We start from the raw sequence: 17231 nt of genomic DNA, 5'->3' as shown, positions 1-17231 counted from the left end.
GCCATAGTGCTCTGGCAGCAGCACAAAGGCTCTGGGTGTCTCTCTGCAAGCAGCTCTGCCTGGGCTCTGGGGCGCAGCAACAGCTGGGGACAGTTGCCAGCCACCGTGCCGTCCCCAGAGGCTGTGATGTCACAGAAGCACAGAAGGCACTGGCTGCAGAGAGCCCTGAGAAGAGAATGTTGAGCCCAAGCTGTGAGCCATGGCGGCAAGCATGGCCAGCAGAGCGGGGCCCGAGCGCTGCGGCCTGGCTTGCCTTGCACACCTGCCACAAGGATGACTCCAGCAGCAGCCCCCTGTCAGGCCATTGCAGTATCTGATGGCCCTTTCTGGGCACAAGTTCTTCCCAATGCCCAGCATAAACCTCCCTTGCCACAGCTTCCAAGCCTTGTTGGCATCTGCTCTCTCTTGTCCTTGCCCATCTGGCTGGCGCGGCCGTGTTGCTCCCTGGCCTGTCTGTGGGAGAAGAGGCTGTGCCAATGAGTGCTGCTCAACTTTGAGGCCATTCAAAGGAGTATTGGATTGTGCCTGCTGTGGGAAGGAAGATGCGTGCACATGGCCATTTCCCATAGGTCTTCCCCCAGATTTTCATGAACAGCTGTCCTAGTGAAAGCCAAGTCTGTTTTAGTGAGTATTTGAGGGGTTCCAGAACACAATGCCATCTCAGGGAAATTCTGCTGGTTTAGTTCTACTGAGGTTTGGAGATGAGTTGCAAATCCTGAAAATGTTCTCCTTGCCGAGGTAGTAATTTCACCGTTTAGACTGTGGGGATATTGATTGCTCAGTGTTGAGGACCTCATGTAACTTTCAGCAGCAGAAATTTTCAACATCCAGTGATTGTCCTTGAGACAAAACCATTTGAAATTTTTTTTTTCCTGTGGAGAGGAATTGCTTCTGTGTTACTTCCCATCATCCATTAAAAATGTGATGCCTGGAAAAAGTCCCGAGTGCTGTGTGATTTCCTTGGTCGTGTTCTTTGGAATGGCTTCCCCCCCATTTTCTGAAGCTGGCCAGAGAAAGGTAATAGATGGGTGAGAAGTTGTGAAAGGCCAACTGGTGTAGATCTTTGCCTCCTGTTTCGAGGTCTGTGGTGAGCTGTGAGTCCAAGAGCTGATCTAACGTGATGGTGAAAACAGAATTGCAGTGGTTTTAAAGCAGTAACTAAAAAATTACTAGAAAACTTACTTATTTCTTGCTGAGAGATATGGATTAGAGCAAGAGCAAAACAGGCTTAAAACTTAAAAGGAATAAAGAAAGTTTATTAACAAATGTACCAGAATAAGAACACCAGAATGAACTTCCAGAAAACCCTTTTATCCCCCACTACCCACCATTCCCTTGTTCACATGACAACATAGAGACAAAAAACTTTGCAAGTTTGGTGTTTAAAACAGTCCTAATTCTTGCTAGAGTCTCTTTATCAGTCTTTGTAGAGAAACAGAAGTCTTCTACTGCCAATCTATGGAGTTTCTCACAAGAAAAGTATTTCTGTTATAGTTTTCTATTTCTTTGATGCCAGCTGCCCGGAAATCTATCATCAGTTCACTCCTCCCATTTCACATCACTCTGAGGTGTGTATGGGTCATGAGTCTAGGGATATCATTTTTTAAGGATGAGTTATTCAAAGGCAAAAGTCCTCTTCATCTGTCTCTGAGCTTCGCTGGAAAACAGTTTTCTCATTGCCCTCAAGGCCTCAGATCTTCACTCCACTCTGTTCCAGATACACCTCACTGTATCACAATTACTCTACTTTTTGCTCAAAATCCACGCTTTGAACACTCCATTCCTCCCAATATACTCTGTCATGAATTAAAGGAGGTTTTTTCAGAACATTATTGTCCATCTCCATAGCTTTAACAGAAAAATATTTCAGCTTATAAAGCATCTCCTTATTCTCTCTTCCCCATTGTCATAAAGTTCCTTTACCTTTAAGAAAGTTAAAGTTGCTGGGGTCTCCTGGGAGTCTTTTCTCTTGACCAATTATCGGTCATTGCTGAGAATTGACAGCAGTTTTAGCCATTGAAAAGTAGAATCAACTCGTGAACCCCACCTTAAAGTGTACACCCAGAAGTCTGTGGTGCTCTTTTTGTTTTCCTGACTGTGAAGGGTAGCGGAGCTCCGGCTGGCCTCCGGTTCCCTGCCCAAGCCATGTGGCCGGGCAGGGGCCGGGCCGGGGCCGAGCCGGGCCCGCCGCGTCTCTCGTCTCCCGGCCGGGAGATGAGGCTTGCCCCGAGCTAGGTCGGGCTGGGCCGGGCTCGGCCCGATCTCTGGTTCAGCTGGAGGTTTTGCTGTAACTACATTCACTAGAAAACTGCTGAGTGAAAGAGGAAAGGAACTCTGAGCCTGCAGCAAGCAAAGACAGAGACCACGCTCTCTAAAAGCAGCTATGAAGAACTTTCCAGCGCAGACGGCTCTAGCTCCTGTTCAGCAGAGATCACCGAACCATCTACAAAAGCTTGGGCAAGATTTTAACTCTTTCTTATCCAGATGAGACTTGCGGATTAATCTTTTCATCCAGAGAGAGAAAAGGAGAGTGATCAACATGAAAAGAGACTTTATAAACTACTAGTGGCAAGAAAGAAAAGAGACTTCAAGAAAGGTAGAGAATTAAGGAGATGCTTTAATTAAGCTGAAATATCTTTCTGTTAAAACTATGGAAATGGACAATGAAGTCTTGAGAAAAACCCCTTTAATTCATAATAGAGTATGGAGAGGAATAAGGTGTTCAAAGTGTAAATTTAAGTAATAAGTGAAGTAATTGTGGTATAGTGAAGTGCTGAGAAATTTGAAGCCTTGAGAGGCAATGAGAAAAACTGTTTCTTAGTGAAGCTCACAGAAGCAGATGAAGAATACTTTTTTTGCCTTTGACTAACTTATCCTTAAAAATGCTATCTTCAAACTCATGACCCATAACACATTTTCAGTGATGTAGAATGGGAGGGGTGGGCTTTAATAACAGTAGCTCTGAGCAGCTGATATCAGAGAAACGAGAAACTATAACAAAAATAGTTTTCTTGTGACAAACTCCATAAATTAACAGAAAGGAACTTCTGTTTCTCTACAGAAACTGAGGAAAAGACTATGGAAAGAATTAGAACTGTTTAAACCATCAAAATTATACAGTTTTTGTCTCTGTTGTCATGTAAACAAAAGAATAGTGAGCAGTGAGAAATGAAAAGGTTTTTCTAAAAGTTTATTCTGGTGTTCTTATTCTTGTAGTTTGTCAATAAACTCTTCTTTATTCCTTTTAAGTTTTATGCCTGGTTTGCTCTTATTTTAATCCATATCTCACAGCAAGAAATAAATAATTCCTTTTTTCCCCTTTTTGTTAATTACTGGTTTAAAACCACGACACCCATCTAAAACTTCACTCTTTTCTTCACTGTCTTTGATGGTTTTTATGATATCTTCTTCATGTTGATTGTCTCTCTCTCTGTCTCTCTGGGAAAAAGGAGCAATCTGTACGGTTTATCTAGGTAGTAAAAGAATTAAGGTCTTGGAAAAGCTGCAAATGTTCATGGTGTCAGGTTTCAGTCCAGCAGCAGAAACTACAAACTAAACCAGGCTGGCCGGCTCCGTTTCTCCCCCCTCACCCTCTGCAGCCTTATCCGACCTGGAGGGGGGGGAAAGAGGCCGAGACAGAGCCTCGTTACCTTGTCAGAGGCCAGAAACCCAAAGAGAACAAGAGAGCTCTGGCTTTACATCTTAAGGCGGTGTTCACAAGTTGATCTCGCTTTTCAGTGGTCAAAACTGCTGTCAATTCTTAGAAATGACCGATAATTGGTCAGGAGAAAAGACTCCCATCAGTCACCAGCAGCTTCAACTTCCTTAGCTCTCAAAACTATCTTAAAGGTGAAGTCAGCCCATGACATGGAGTCTGGACAAAAGACCAGTAATGATGTTTTTGAAATTAATAGTCATAGAAATAATGAAAGTTGGAGTTGCTTTTTAATTCTCAAGACATTTTAGTGGAATTGAAGGGATTTTAAAGGACCAACTCCCATAGGAACGTTCTGAAGTCACAGCTTTAATCAGTGCCTCTGTTTTTTGTTGTCAGCTTAGTTGTGGAGAGGAATACCTTGGTGTCTGCAAATGCTCAATGGCTTCAGAATTAAAAACAAGACCTGCCGGGTCTTATCCGATTTTGCTTTGTTTCTGTACAGGATCCTGTGTTTATATTTGTGTTTCTGGCTCTGAGAGGTAACTGCTGTAATGCAGCTCCACACCTCAAAGCAGGGGCTGTGACAGAGTTGGTTTTTTGCTTTTGTTTACCCATTAAAAAAAAAAAAAAAAAAAAGAAAAAAAAAAGATTAAAAATGAATGATTCCAGAGGCAGATTTTTATAGCCTTTCCTTTTACATTTTTCATGTTAATTGACCAATTCCAATCTGAATGGAAAGTTACTCAAAAAGAAACACAAGTCAAATTTTCCGCAAGGAAAGAATTCCTCATGTAATCTTTCCTACCTCTGTGGGGAGAACATAGGTCAAGTTTTCTACTTACTTATTCTGCCCAGCCATTGTCAGGGGACATAGCCTCCTCCTCTCTATTGCTTTTTCTGGTTTTCTGCTAGGGATCAGAGTTATTCACATTTTCCTCCTTGCTCTCTGAAATTTGTCTCCTCGTGGTATCATGTATAAGAAAGGGTCTTGTCCGCTCTTCCTGGGTACTTGTGTTGCTTAGCTTTACTTCAATTGTCATTAAAAAGTTGATACCAAACCTGTGATACCACACTTCATCATCCATTTCATTGCTGCAAAAAAAAATGCTGTTTTCACCGTTAGCTTTCTAAATCTCTGCAAACTGATTTAATCACCAGCCTTTAAATCTTTTCCTGTAACTCCTCACTGGTGTTATGTCCAAAAGAAGCCACCCCAATGCTCAGTTGGCATGTATTTGTCATTGCATCCCAGCCTTGTGACCACAGCTGTCTTATCATTTTGTTCTGTGTTCTCATGCTTAATTAATTCTTGGCTTTAATTTCAGGTTGCGAACTCTGCAGCAGTGACTAATTTTCTGTGGGTTTTCACAGCAGAGTCCTGACCTGGGAATACTCAAGTGATCCCCACAGTAAAACAGACAAGGTGAAGAACTCTGTTTGAGCTCTGTTAGGGGGATTCCTGGGATACAGCTGCAGTGGTGCTGGACAGCTGCCTGTAAGATGTGTTCATATCCTTGTGAATTTTTAGTGCCCTCCAGCCCAGATACGACTTTACCATTCCATATTTAAAAATGGAATTAGTTGAGAACATTTCCAAGACAAAGGCAAAGTTCTTAATTTAATGCCATAAAGGAATTAACACCTTATCCCACAATTGTAGCTTATTTGGGACTCAAATATTACAAACAGGCCTCCCCACAAATGAAGATTGATCTTTACGGGCAGTATGCAGAAGGCTTTCCATACACAGATTTCTTGGGGAGTTTGGGGGAGTCTAATTGCAATCTGAGGGCTCTTAAATGTCTTCCTGAGAGTTGCTCAGTTGCTCTGTGTTGGTACTGCTCCATATTGTTTTGCCTTTTTTCCCCCAGACTCTTGGATTGCTCCAGATACTTGTGATTGTTGTGCTTTGAGCTTGATGACAGAAGACAGGAACTGTAGCACTTGCTCTGCTAGATCAGATTTAGAAAACCAAACCCTGTTGTTGGGATGTAATTCCTTCTGTGTAAATTGGAGTTAAGGTTAATGTCATATAAGCTCCACTGTTATCCTTTCTAAGTCGTGAGCCGTGCAGCAAAGAGCATTAGAAAAGCTTCATTTGATCCCAGCTCTTGGGCCTTTGGGGAGAACAAATAAGAGAGGATTGAAGGCAAAAGTGTGTTGTTAGAGTTTGGCAGGAAAAATTTCAACCTAAGGCTTAAGGAGCTGTCCCTGATGAAAGACAAGTAACTGGATGTGTCTTTGTGATTGAAAGACAAGAAGTTTTAATGCATTTTTATCCTTTTGGTGTCCAAAAGGTCAGCTTAATATTCAAGTTTAACACAGAATAACGTGATGGAAAAGTGATAACATTTGGATAGAATAGGTTTAAATTGTAGCTTTGCATCAATTTCTTCTCCCATTACTTCTTCCCTTCAGCTTGGTAATTGCAAGAGAATTTTGACTTATCATTTCTGTCTCAGGCTAAATGCAGTGAGACAACCAAACTTTCTGGTTTTCTCAAATGTCTGAGCTTTTCTGTATCTCTGTGTTTGCAGACCGTTGTTGCCTGCAGAGACAGGTTTCTTAAAGCACTCAACAAGGCAACATAAACTCCTCCCTGTGTATGGCAGAATGGTGAATGCTTCTAATTGAAAGGGATGACCGAATGGACAGTGAGGCAGGAACCTGCACAGCAATGTGTTCAGACTGGTTTAATATCTCTGCTGCCCCAAAAGTGTTGATAATGCAGCATGAAGCTGAGTTATGTGTCAGACCACAAAGCGTGGGGATGCAGTGTCAGATGGAAAAATCATCAAGGGACTCAGCCATTATCCTGTGATCTTCAAATAACCTCTTAGAGTAAAAACATTTGGAACATGTTGATAACTATTTTGTCTTTTAAGCAGTATTCTGGTTATTTACTGTCAACTAATGATGACTTTGAAGTTGCTCAGAGCGTGGCAGAGCTAATCATTGCATTGGCCTATGAAAGTGCAACCCAGGAAATGGCTGTTGAAATGTAATTTGTATTTTTTTCCATCCATTTCTAGATATGCCTTAGAGTAGTAAGCTGTAATGCAAGGGGGCTCCTCCATGTGCTTCTAAGAGCCACTGCTTCCAAAATTTTCTGTTGCTGCTGAATGCAGGGCTTGCTCTATATCAATTTTGAAACTCTGTGTCTTGTACTGAATAAAAATGTTGTCAATGCAGTGTAGTGCAAGAAAGTTACAAAAGTACCGTTCAAGAATTTAAATGCATGTAGTCCGTGGTTGTATGATATTATCTGTAAATAAGGTCTGATAGACTTTAAACACAGTTGAAAAAACCTGATTCCATGAGCCATGCTAATTTAAGCAGCAGATTTTACCCTGCAAAATATCCTTTTTAACATTAAAGAAACTCAGTTTTTAACTATGACCAGTTGGAAAGAAATAATTTCTGTATAACGTAGAGAAGGATATGAGTTCAAGGATTTTTGCCATAGAATTTGTGGAAGCTAATTTTAGAGTTCCTTTTTGTGAGCTATTTGTAAGCAGTCCACAGTCTGGAATGTGTCTCTGGGTTCATGTATCTGTCATAAAATCTCAAACTCTGTTTAGCTACTGCCAGCTTTCTATCTACTTGTGTGATAAATCAATACCTGAGGATCACACAGATAGTCAAGGAGATTCCCACATCCCATCCCTCAGCTTGGATTCTCTATGGCCATGTGTTATTCAGCTCATCAGGATGTCTCTTGACGACCAAGAATGGTCAATATTCATTTCACTATATATCATAAAGTGGGTTTTTTATACCTTTTCCCAGAGCCTTCCTTTCTTTGGTGTCTTGTTCTACCCTTTGTTGTCTCTTTTCCGGGATATTCTTTCTCTCATGACTCTGCAAGCTTGGTCCAGTGTCAGGAAAACTCACCAGAGGACAAAACATTGGCTATTCAAGGAGATTTTATTACCACTTGTTTTTCAGTTCAGGTATTTATGTAAACAAATACAATTTAGATCCTTCTCCAAACCAGGGATTTGAGAGACACACAGATAAGGGTACGAATTTTGACTTGGAGGAAATCTACTTTGGTCTTATTTCATATTGTCTTGGACAAAGACATGAGTCATAGACAAAGGACAGTGATTTTTTACTCAGCTAAGTCCTGGGGAAGTCAAACTAATTGTCAAGAAGTTGAACAGTCTGTCTGGTGGTCAGTTCTAATATGTTCTCTGAAGTGCCACCTGATAGGCCATGAAGCACAACCAATGTCAGAGACACTGCTGAAGTAGCTGTGGGGAGAGGATTTTGTCCTCAGCCGCGTTAGGCTGCCCTAGGAAAACATCCTCACATCCCAGCCTGTCCTGGGAAACCAGCAAACGCGGCTGCTTCCCTGGCACACCTTTGGAGCTGACCTGGAAATGACATCGGGACGTGTTGAGATGATGGATGGATTTGGGGGTGTCTGTTTTGCTCAGAATTGTACCCAGACATGATTCAAACCTCAGGAGTAATCATGGAAAAGAAGAGCTGTTGTTAGCAATTATGGCTCCTGGAGCAATGTGCAGATGATGGTGATGGGTGAGATTTGATTTGCACAACTCACGGCAATAGAAGGGTTAATTGTCTGTGGAACTGCAGCAAGAGGCTTCATTTGAGCAGATTAGAGTCCCATGATTAGCTGTGCCTGGGGAGCAGCACAAAGGGATTCACCATTTCCAACTGGTTGGCTGCTGCTAGAATGAAAATAACCTGTGCAGAGAAAAAAAATCAAATTACCATCGCTGAGAATATGATATGAGAGCCATAGTCACCCCTCAAAATCTATATGTCTAATTCAACCCAGGTAAAACAGTTTACAGATTTCTTCTGAACTCAGAAAATATACATGGAAGTGAACCCTGAGGAGCTGCATAGAGCTGGATTATTTGGAATATCACATTTTAAAATGCGGGTTTTGAAATATGTGAATTGGTTTGTTTGTTTCAAGAATTCATCCAAATTAAATGGAGGTAATTTACAATAAATAATTATTAATTATAATGATAATAGCAACAATGACTTTGAGCCACAAAACCAGAAATGCAACAGAAGCCTTGTTTTTGTCCTATATTATTCTAAAAATAAAGAAAAAAAATTTCTGTGTTTTTCTAAAAGTGAAAAATATCAAGTAAAAAGTAGAAACAGAACAATATTTCTGAGAGGCAGGACATTTTCTAGTCTGTGTTGTCAGACAGAACAATAGTCACTTGAAAAAATTCCATATAGCAAAACATGTCACATTTGTCAATTTTAACCTGAAATTTATTAAAAGTAATGTCTGTACTATGAACATGTGTTAACTATAGGAATATATTGCATGTTTTCCTACTTGTCAGAAGTAAATTTCTATCTTTACAAGCTGACACCATTCATTTCAGCCCTTAGTTATTCCCATTGCATATTTTCTTAAACAAAGACTTAATCAGACTAATCTTGTGTTATTTAGCAAGTAATGCTTGGATAGTACTACAAATTCTTGGAGTCATAACACTTAAAATTGCAGTACATATATATTATTCTTACTATGATTATGTGAGTTAGCTGCTAGTCATTTAACTGTATATAAGGTCTTCCTATTTATTAGTGCAATTACTTAAAATAAGTGTCCTAGAAATTGTTTTGAATTTTAGATTTAAAATTGTTCTTACTAAAGTTGATTTATTAGAGATTGGGCAATGTATATTTAATAATTAATGTTCCCCAGTGATATTTATTATCAATCAGGATGCACTTTACAGTCAATAAATAACCTAAAAAATGTAAATTTTGTAGCCAGTTTTGTGTAATTCTTAAAGCAATGCTTTGGGAAATTGGAGATATAGATATATGAATATAAATATGTATATCTGATATATAGCTTTTTTATGTAGGTGTTGAGGGTTAGGTGGGAATTTTTACCCATTATGTGCTGGGAAACCTAACTACCGGTACTTAGGGGTGCTCACAAAGGACAAAGAGTAGCCGGGCCCAGGGTGGTGAGGAAGGGGGCAGAAAAAGGAGGGTGGGGACAGTTTTTAGCTGGCTTTTTTCCTCGGCTTCGGGGAAGAAGGACGTTGGTGCGCTGGGTCGCGGAGCTGCTTCTTCTCCTTCTCCCCTCTTGGTTGGTGGCCTCGCACCCGCTGTCCTGCCAGGCATCGCCGTGGAGCTGCTGATACACCTCATCCACCAGCCCAGGATCTCAGCTCATCCCTGCTGTTCCACCTCATCCACCAGCCCAGGATCTCAGCTCGTCCCTGCTGTCCCAGCTGACTGTTTCCTCGGAGCCCTGCAGGAGCACCGGGACGGACTGCCCGAGGAGTTTGTGAAAACAAAGCCTCTCCTCCATCTCGTCTCAGCCGAGAAAGCTGTCCCGGGGTCCCTGGTTCTGTTTTCTTGTTATTGCTGTAGTTATTGTTTGTTTGTTTACCTGGTTATACTAGTAAAGAACTGTTATTCCTATCCCCAGATCTCTGCCTGAAAGCCCCTTGATTTCAAAATTATAATAATTCGGAGAAAGGGGGTCTACATTCTTTCATCCCAAGGGAGGCTCCTGCTCTCCCTAGCAGACACCTGTCTTCTAGAACCTAGACAGATTTTGGCCGCCCATCGTGGGGCACTGAGAGAAAAAGGGCAAAAAAGGAATAACAGTTCTTAAATAACCTAACTTTTGTGTGCTGGATTTAGAAACCTTGTTAGGTAGAACCATGTTGTTTAGCTTACCCAGGTTCGTGGGCCATGTGGTCACAGCTATATTTCTCCCGTTTGCTGCACCTTACCTAAATATGGGTCCTATAACTAAGGCTACTGTGGCTATTATCCAGCTTGTTTTGTGGGTTGATAAGGTGAGGAATTCATGGATGTTTAACGTCCTCTGGACGGCGGGCTCATGGATTCAGAGCTGTCACACACTAACTGGATGGTTTTCAGGTTACTTTAATAATGGTACCTACTGGGAGAAAAAGACAGCTGGGGAAATTTTCTCCCAACCTTTCACCCAGTTCCTTGGGCCTATCCCGCCAGTTTTCAAAGGGTTAAAATCTTCTCTGGATGCTAATGACATCATACAGTAGCTGGTGTTGCTGATAGGCCTGTTCTACTTAGCCTTCAGAGACAAAGGGAAAGAGACCGGAGGTGCTGCTCCAGAGCCTGGCACAGCCCCAGAGACAGGGAGTGCTGCTCCAGAGCCTGGCACAGCCCCAGATACAGGGAGTGCTGCCCCAGAGCCTGGCACAACCCCAGAGACAGGGAGTGCTGCCCCAGAGCCTGCCCCTGCCCCAGAGACAGGGAGTGCTGCCCCAGAGCCTGCCCCTGCCCCAGAGACAGGGAGTGCTGCCCCAGAGCCTGCCCCTGCCCCAGAGACAGGGAGTGCTGCTCCAGAGCCTGCCCCTGCCCCAGGGAGTGCTGCTCCAGAGCCTGCCCCTGCCCCACAGCCCACCTCAGAAATGAACCACCCAGGGTGGGTGGGGGTTCTGGTGAAGGAGATACGTGAGATGAGCCAGAAGATAGAGTGCATCTCCTCAGCTGCTGGGAAACCCTCCCCCTGCCCCAAAGAGGGAGAGTCTGATGGTGCAGCAGTGGAACCCACAGATGTTACAACCATCCAGGTTCCAGCTGAACCACAAGGGCAGTCACAGCCAGCAGCTGTTGCCCCTGTGGAAACGAGGAAGTCTAAGATGAAATCACAGCACCCTGCTGATAAGGATAAGAAAGGAGGGTCCTCATAACCCACAGGGGAGCCAGAAGTTGAAATCATTACTGAGTCTCTGACATATGACAGTCTCCGTAAGTTACAAAAAGACATTGTGAGGCGGGGGCATGAGCCTTATACCACCTGGTTACTTCGGGTCTGGGACCTTATGGGTACAGGCGTGCAGCTGGATGGTGGTGAGGCAAGGAATGTGGGACCCTTGACGCAGGACTCAGGTGTGAATCAGATATTCGTCAGGGAGCAAGGGCCCCTTTCCCTCTGGGAGCGGCTTTTGATGAGTGTAAGAGAAAGGTTTGTCCATAGAGAGAGAATGGAAGAGCACTATCATAGAAGGGAATGGAAAACCATTGAGGAAGGGATCCAACAGCTGAGGGAAGTGGCGATATTAGAGGTCCTTTTTGGAAGGGGTGGACAGCATGATAATGACCCCGACAAAGTCAGGTGCACTGGGCAGATGTTGTGGAGTCTGGCAAATCTAGGGCCACGTGACTACACCACCTATATTGCAACGATTAATGCCGATAACGGCCGAGAGACGGTGGGTTCTGTTGCCACCAGGCTTAGAAATTATGACAGTATGGTCCATGGCCCGCATCAGGCTAAGATTTCTGCTGTGATTAAGGAACTCAAAGAGGAGATGAGGGAAATGAGGGAAGAGATGAGGAAGAGCAGTTCCCATATGGCACCAGTGCGGGTCACAAGCCCAAAACTCCAAGCCCCACGTCCCCCAGCTAGAGAGAGAGGGTACACCTCACGAACTGAGCTGTGGTTCTTTCTACGTGACCATGGGGAAGACATGGGAAAGTGGGATGGGAAACCCACTTCTGCCCTGGCAGCACGAGTGTGTCAGCTCAGGCAGGGAACCAGTAACCAGAAAGGTTCCACTAAAGTGAAGGTAGCCTCAGCCTCCCGTGACGAAACTGCCAGATATTACAGAAAAGAGGATGATCCCCTTGAAGGAACCTCTAGCATGTATGCCCAGGGAGGAGAGGATGACCAGTGCTAGAGGGGCCCTGCCTCTAGCCAGGAAGAGGCACGGGAAAACCGGGTCTTTTGGGCGGTGTAGATCCAATGGCCTGGCACATCAGAGCCACAAAAATACGAAGCTTTAGTTGATACTGGTGCACAGTGTACCCTAATGCCATCAGGACATGTGGGGGCAGAACCTGTTTCCATTGCTGGGGTGACGGGGGGATCGCAGCAGTTGACTCTGTTGGAAGCTGAGGTGAGCCTGACTGGGAAGGAGTGGCAGAAACATCCCATTGTGACTGGCCCAGAGGCCCTGTGTATTCTGGGCATGGACTTCCTTCGAAATGGCTATTACAAAGACCCAAAGGGACTCAGGTGGGCTTTTGGAATAGCTGCTGTGGAGGCAGAGGACATTAAGCAATTGAACACCTTGCCTGGACTATCAGAGTACCCATCTGCAGTAGGACTCCTGAAGGTGAAAGAACAGCGAGTGCCAATTGCCACCTCGACGGTGCACCGCCGACAGTATAGGACAAATCGAGATGCTGTGATCCCCATCCACAAGATGATCCGAGAACTGGAGAGCCAAGGGGTGGTCAGCAAAACCCACTCACCCTTCAACAGCCCCATCTGGCCTGTGCGCAAGTCTGACAGAGAATGGAGATTGACTGTGGACTATCGTGCATTGAATGAAGTGACTCCACCACTGAGCGCTGCCGTGCCGGACATGCTGGAGCTCCAGTATGAGCTGGAGTCCAAAGCAGCGAAGTGGTACGCCACTATTGACATTGCCAATGCATTTTTCTCCATTCCCTTGGCAGCAGAATGCAGGCCTCAGTTTGCCTTCACGTGGAGGGGAGTGCAGTACACCTGGAACCGACTGCCCCAGGGGTGGAAACACAGCCCCACCATCTGCCATGGACTGATCCAGGCTGCCCTGGAAAAGGGTGATGCTCCAGAACATCTGCAGTACATTGATGACATCATTGTGTGGGGGAACACAGCAGTGGAAGTATTTGAAAAAAGAGAAAAGATCATCCAGATTCTGCTAGAAGCCGGCTTTGCCATCAAGAAGAACAAAGTCAAAGGACCTGCTCGAGAGATCCAGTTCCTGGGAGTAAAGTGGCAAGATGGGCGGCGTCAGATTCCCACTGAGGTTGTCAATAAGATCACTGCAATGTCTCCACCAGCCAACAAGAAAGAAACACAAGCTTTCCTAGGTGCCATAGGTTTTTGGAGGATGCACATTCCTGAGTACAGCCAGATCGTGAGCCCTCTCTACCTGGTTACCCGAAAAAAGAATGATTTCCACTGGGGCCCTGAACAGCAGCAAGCCTTTGCTCAGATCAAACAGGAGATTGCTCATACAGTAGCTCTTGGCCCAGTCAGGACAGGACCAGACATGAAAAACGTGCTCTACTCTGCAGCCGGGAACAATGGTTTGTCCTGGAGCCTTTGGCAGAAAGTGCCTGGGGAGACTCGAGGCCGACCACTGGGATTCTGGAGCCGAAGCTACAGAGGGTCCGAAGCCATCTACACTCCCACAGAGAAGGAAATCTTAGCTGCCTATGAAGGAGTCCAAGCCGCCTCAGAAGTGATTGGCACAGAAGCACAACTCCTCCTGGCACCCCGACTGCCAGTGCTGGGGTGGATGTTCAAAGGAAAAGTTCCTGCTACTCACCACGCCACCGATGCTACATGGAGCAAGTGGATCGCCCTCATCATGCAGCGCGCCCGTATTGGAAACCCAAATCGCCCTGGGATTTTGGAGATAATTACAAACTGGCCTGAAGGTGAAAACTTTGGTCTCATTGATGAAGAGGAGCAGGAACAAGTGACACGGGCTGAAGAAGCTCCACCGTATAACCAGCTTCCAGCAGAAGAAACACGCTACGCTCTGTTCACTGATGGTTCCTGTCGCATTGTAGGGATGAACCGGAAGTGGAAAGCAGCCGTATGGAGCCCCACACGACAGGTCGCAGAGGCCACTGAAGGAGAAGGTGGATCAAGCCAACTTGCTGAACTCAAAGCTGTTCAACTGGCCCTGGACATTGCTGAAAGAGAGAGGTGGCCAAAGCTCTACCTCTACACAGATTCATGGATGGTAGCCAATGCTCTGTAGGGATGGTTGGAAAGGTAGAAAAGAGCCAACTGGCAACGCAGAGGAAAGCCAATCTGGGCTGCTGATGAGTGGAAAGACATCGCCACCAGGGTAGAGAAACTGTCTGTGAGGGTCCGTCATGTAGATGCCCATGTCCCCAAGAGTAGGGCTAATGAAGAGCACCGAAACAATGAGCAGGTGGATCAGGCTGCAAAGATAGAGGTGTCAAAGACAGACTTAGATTGGCAACACAAGAGAGAGTTGTTCCTAGCTCGATGGGCCCATGACGCCTCAGGTCATCAGGGTAGAGATGCCACCTATAAGTGGGCACAAGACCGAGGGGTGGATCTAACCATGGACAGTATTTCTCAGGTTATCCATGACTGTGAGACGTGTGCCACGATCAAGCAGGCCAAGCGGTTGAAGCCCCTCTGGTACGGTGGGCGGTGGTCCAGATACAAGTATGGGGAGGCCTGGCAGATTGACTACATCACACTGCCCCAAACCCGCCAAAGAAAACGCTACGTGCTCACGATAGTAGAAGCCACCACTGGATGGTTGGAAACCTACCCTGTGCCTCATGCCACTGCCCGGAACACCATCCTGGGACTTGAAAAGCAGGTCCTTTGGAGGCATGGCACCCCTGAGAGGATTGAGTCAGACAATGGGACTCATTTCAAGAACAGCCTTATAAACAGCTGAGCTAAGGAACATGGCATTGAGTGGGTGTATCATATCCCCTACCATGCACCCGCTGCTGGAAAAGTTGAACGGTGCAATGGCCTGCTTAAAACCAGCTTGAAGGCACTGGGCGGGGGAACTTTCAAAAACTGGGAGATTAATTTAGCAAAAGCCACATGGTTAGTGAACACCCGAAGTTCCACTAACCGAGCAGGCCCAGCCCAATCTGAGCCCTTTAGAACGACAGATGGAGATAAGGTTCCAGTGGTACATATGAGAGGTATGCTAGGAAAAACTGTTTGGGTTAATTCTGCCTCCACCAAAGACAATCCAATCCGTGAGGTTGTCTTTGCTCAAGGACCGGGTTGCATTTGGTGAGTGATGCAAAAAGATGGAGAGACCCGGTGCATACCCCAAGGGGACCTAGTTTTAAGGTGAGCTACCCATAACACTGTGCTTGTATCTGTATCTGCATGTACATATGTATATAATTAAAGTAGTATGTGTTAGTGTATAATTTAAAGGTTTAATATTTGATGTAACATTTTGGTATGGGAAAAAATTCGGGGTGGATAGTGTTGAGGGTTAGGTGGGAATTTTTACCCATTATGTGCTGGGACAACCTAACTACCGGTACTTAGGGGTGCTCACAAAGGACAAAGAGTGGCCGGGCCCAGGGTGGCGGGGAAGGGGGCAGAAAAAGGAGGGTGGGGACAGTTTTTAGCTGGCTTTTTTCCTCGGCTTCGGGGAAGAAGGACGTTCGTGCACTGGGTCGCGGAGCTGCTTCTTCTCTTTCTCCCCTCTTGGTTGGTGGCCTCGCACCCGCTGTCCTGACAGCCATCGCCGTGGAGCTGCTGATACACCTCATCCACCAGCCCAGGATCTCAGCTCATCCCTGCTGATACACCTCATCCACCAGCCCAGGATCTCAGCTCATCCCTGCTGTTCCAGCCGACTGTTTTCCTCGGAGCCCTGCAGGAGCACCGGGACTGACTGCCCGAGGGGTTTGTGAAAACAAAGCCTCTCCTCCATCCCGTCTCAGCCGAGAAAGCTGTCCCGGGGTCCCTGGTTCTGTTTTCTTGTTATTGCTGTAGTTATTGTTTGTTTGTTTACTGGTTATACTAGTAAAGAACTGTTATTCCTATCCCCAGATCTCTGCCTGAAAGCCCCTTGATTTCAAAATTATAATAATTCGGAGAGAGGGGGTCTACATTCTTTCATCCCAAAGGAGGCTCCTGCTCTCCCTAGCAGACACCTGTCTTCTAGAACCAAGACAGAAGGTTTTGTCTTACTACTTCAAATGTTTCTTTTTGTTTCTTTTTTCTTAAACATATATAAAATTTTCTTAAGCCTATATAAAGCTACCAGCTTGTTATTCTAACGAAACCCTGTGAGAATAAATTATTTTTATTAATATTGTACATGTCAAAACCTTGCAGTCAGTCAAATAACAGAAGGAGTGTTCATTGTCTCTCTCCCCCACTGATGCTGTTATAGGAGCTGGAGTTAGAAGATTCAGACATAAAGTGAAACAGTGAAAGATTATAAGAAAACACTTCATTCTCACAAGGTATTTCCTACTAAAAGAGATTGTTTTGCAGTTTTGTTTGCTCTTGACACTATTTTGAGTAAATCTGAACTTCTAAGACATGCTCAAGGCAATTAAATGTTTATGCTCCCCAAACTGAATTTTTAAGCAACATTTTCTGTTTACAAGAATCAGGTTTGCTTTGGTTTTGTGGCTTTTCTTTCAGGTTACAAGACACATTTTTTTTTATTATTATTATTTTCATTGGGGGAAAAAGATATGTATTTATAATGTTTGTGAAGACTTTGCTCAGCTGGAAAAAGTAATAGGTAACATGAGTATAACATTGTGTTCTTCCATATTTCTATTTTTAAGTCCTATTACATGTGATATTTTCCATTTTGCCTTCTATTAGGCCTGAAATTGGAGACTATTTAAAACCTAACAAACCCCGGAGTTTATCCCTGTTCTTTGAATAGCAACAGAAGTATGGCTCTTATGGTTTGACACATCAATGAAGAACGGCCTCTGCTCTCCGGCAGCTCCTCAAGTGGAACTTTTGCAAGTGGGCTCTCATCAGGAGTGAAACACTGGCTGCTGT

The sequence above is a fragment of the Poecile atricapillus genome, chromosome 37 (assembly GCF_030490865.1).
Source record: "Poecile atricapillus isolate bPoeAtr1 chromosome 37, bPoeAtr1.hap1, whole genome shotgun sequence".
In the NCBI taxonomy this organism is placed as follows: Eukaryota; Metazoa; Chordata; class Aves; order Passeriformes; family Paridae; genus Poecile; species Poecile atricapillus.
The sequence above is the reverse complement of the archived record's forward strand: the minus strand, read 5'-3'. Positions refer to the sequence as shown.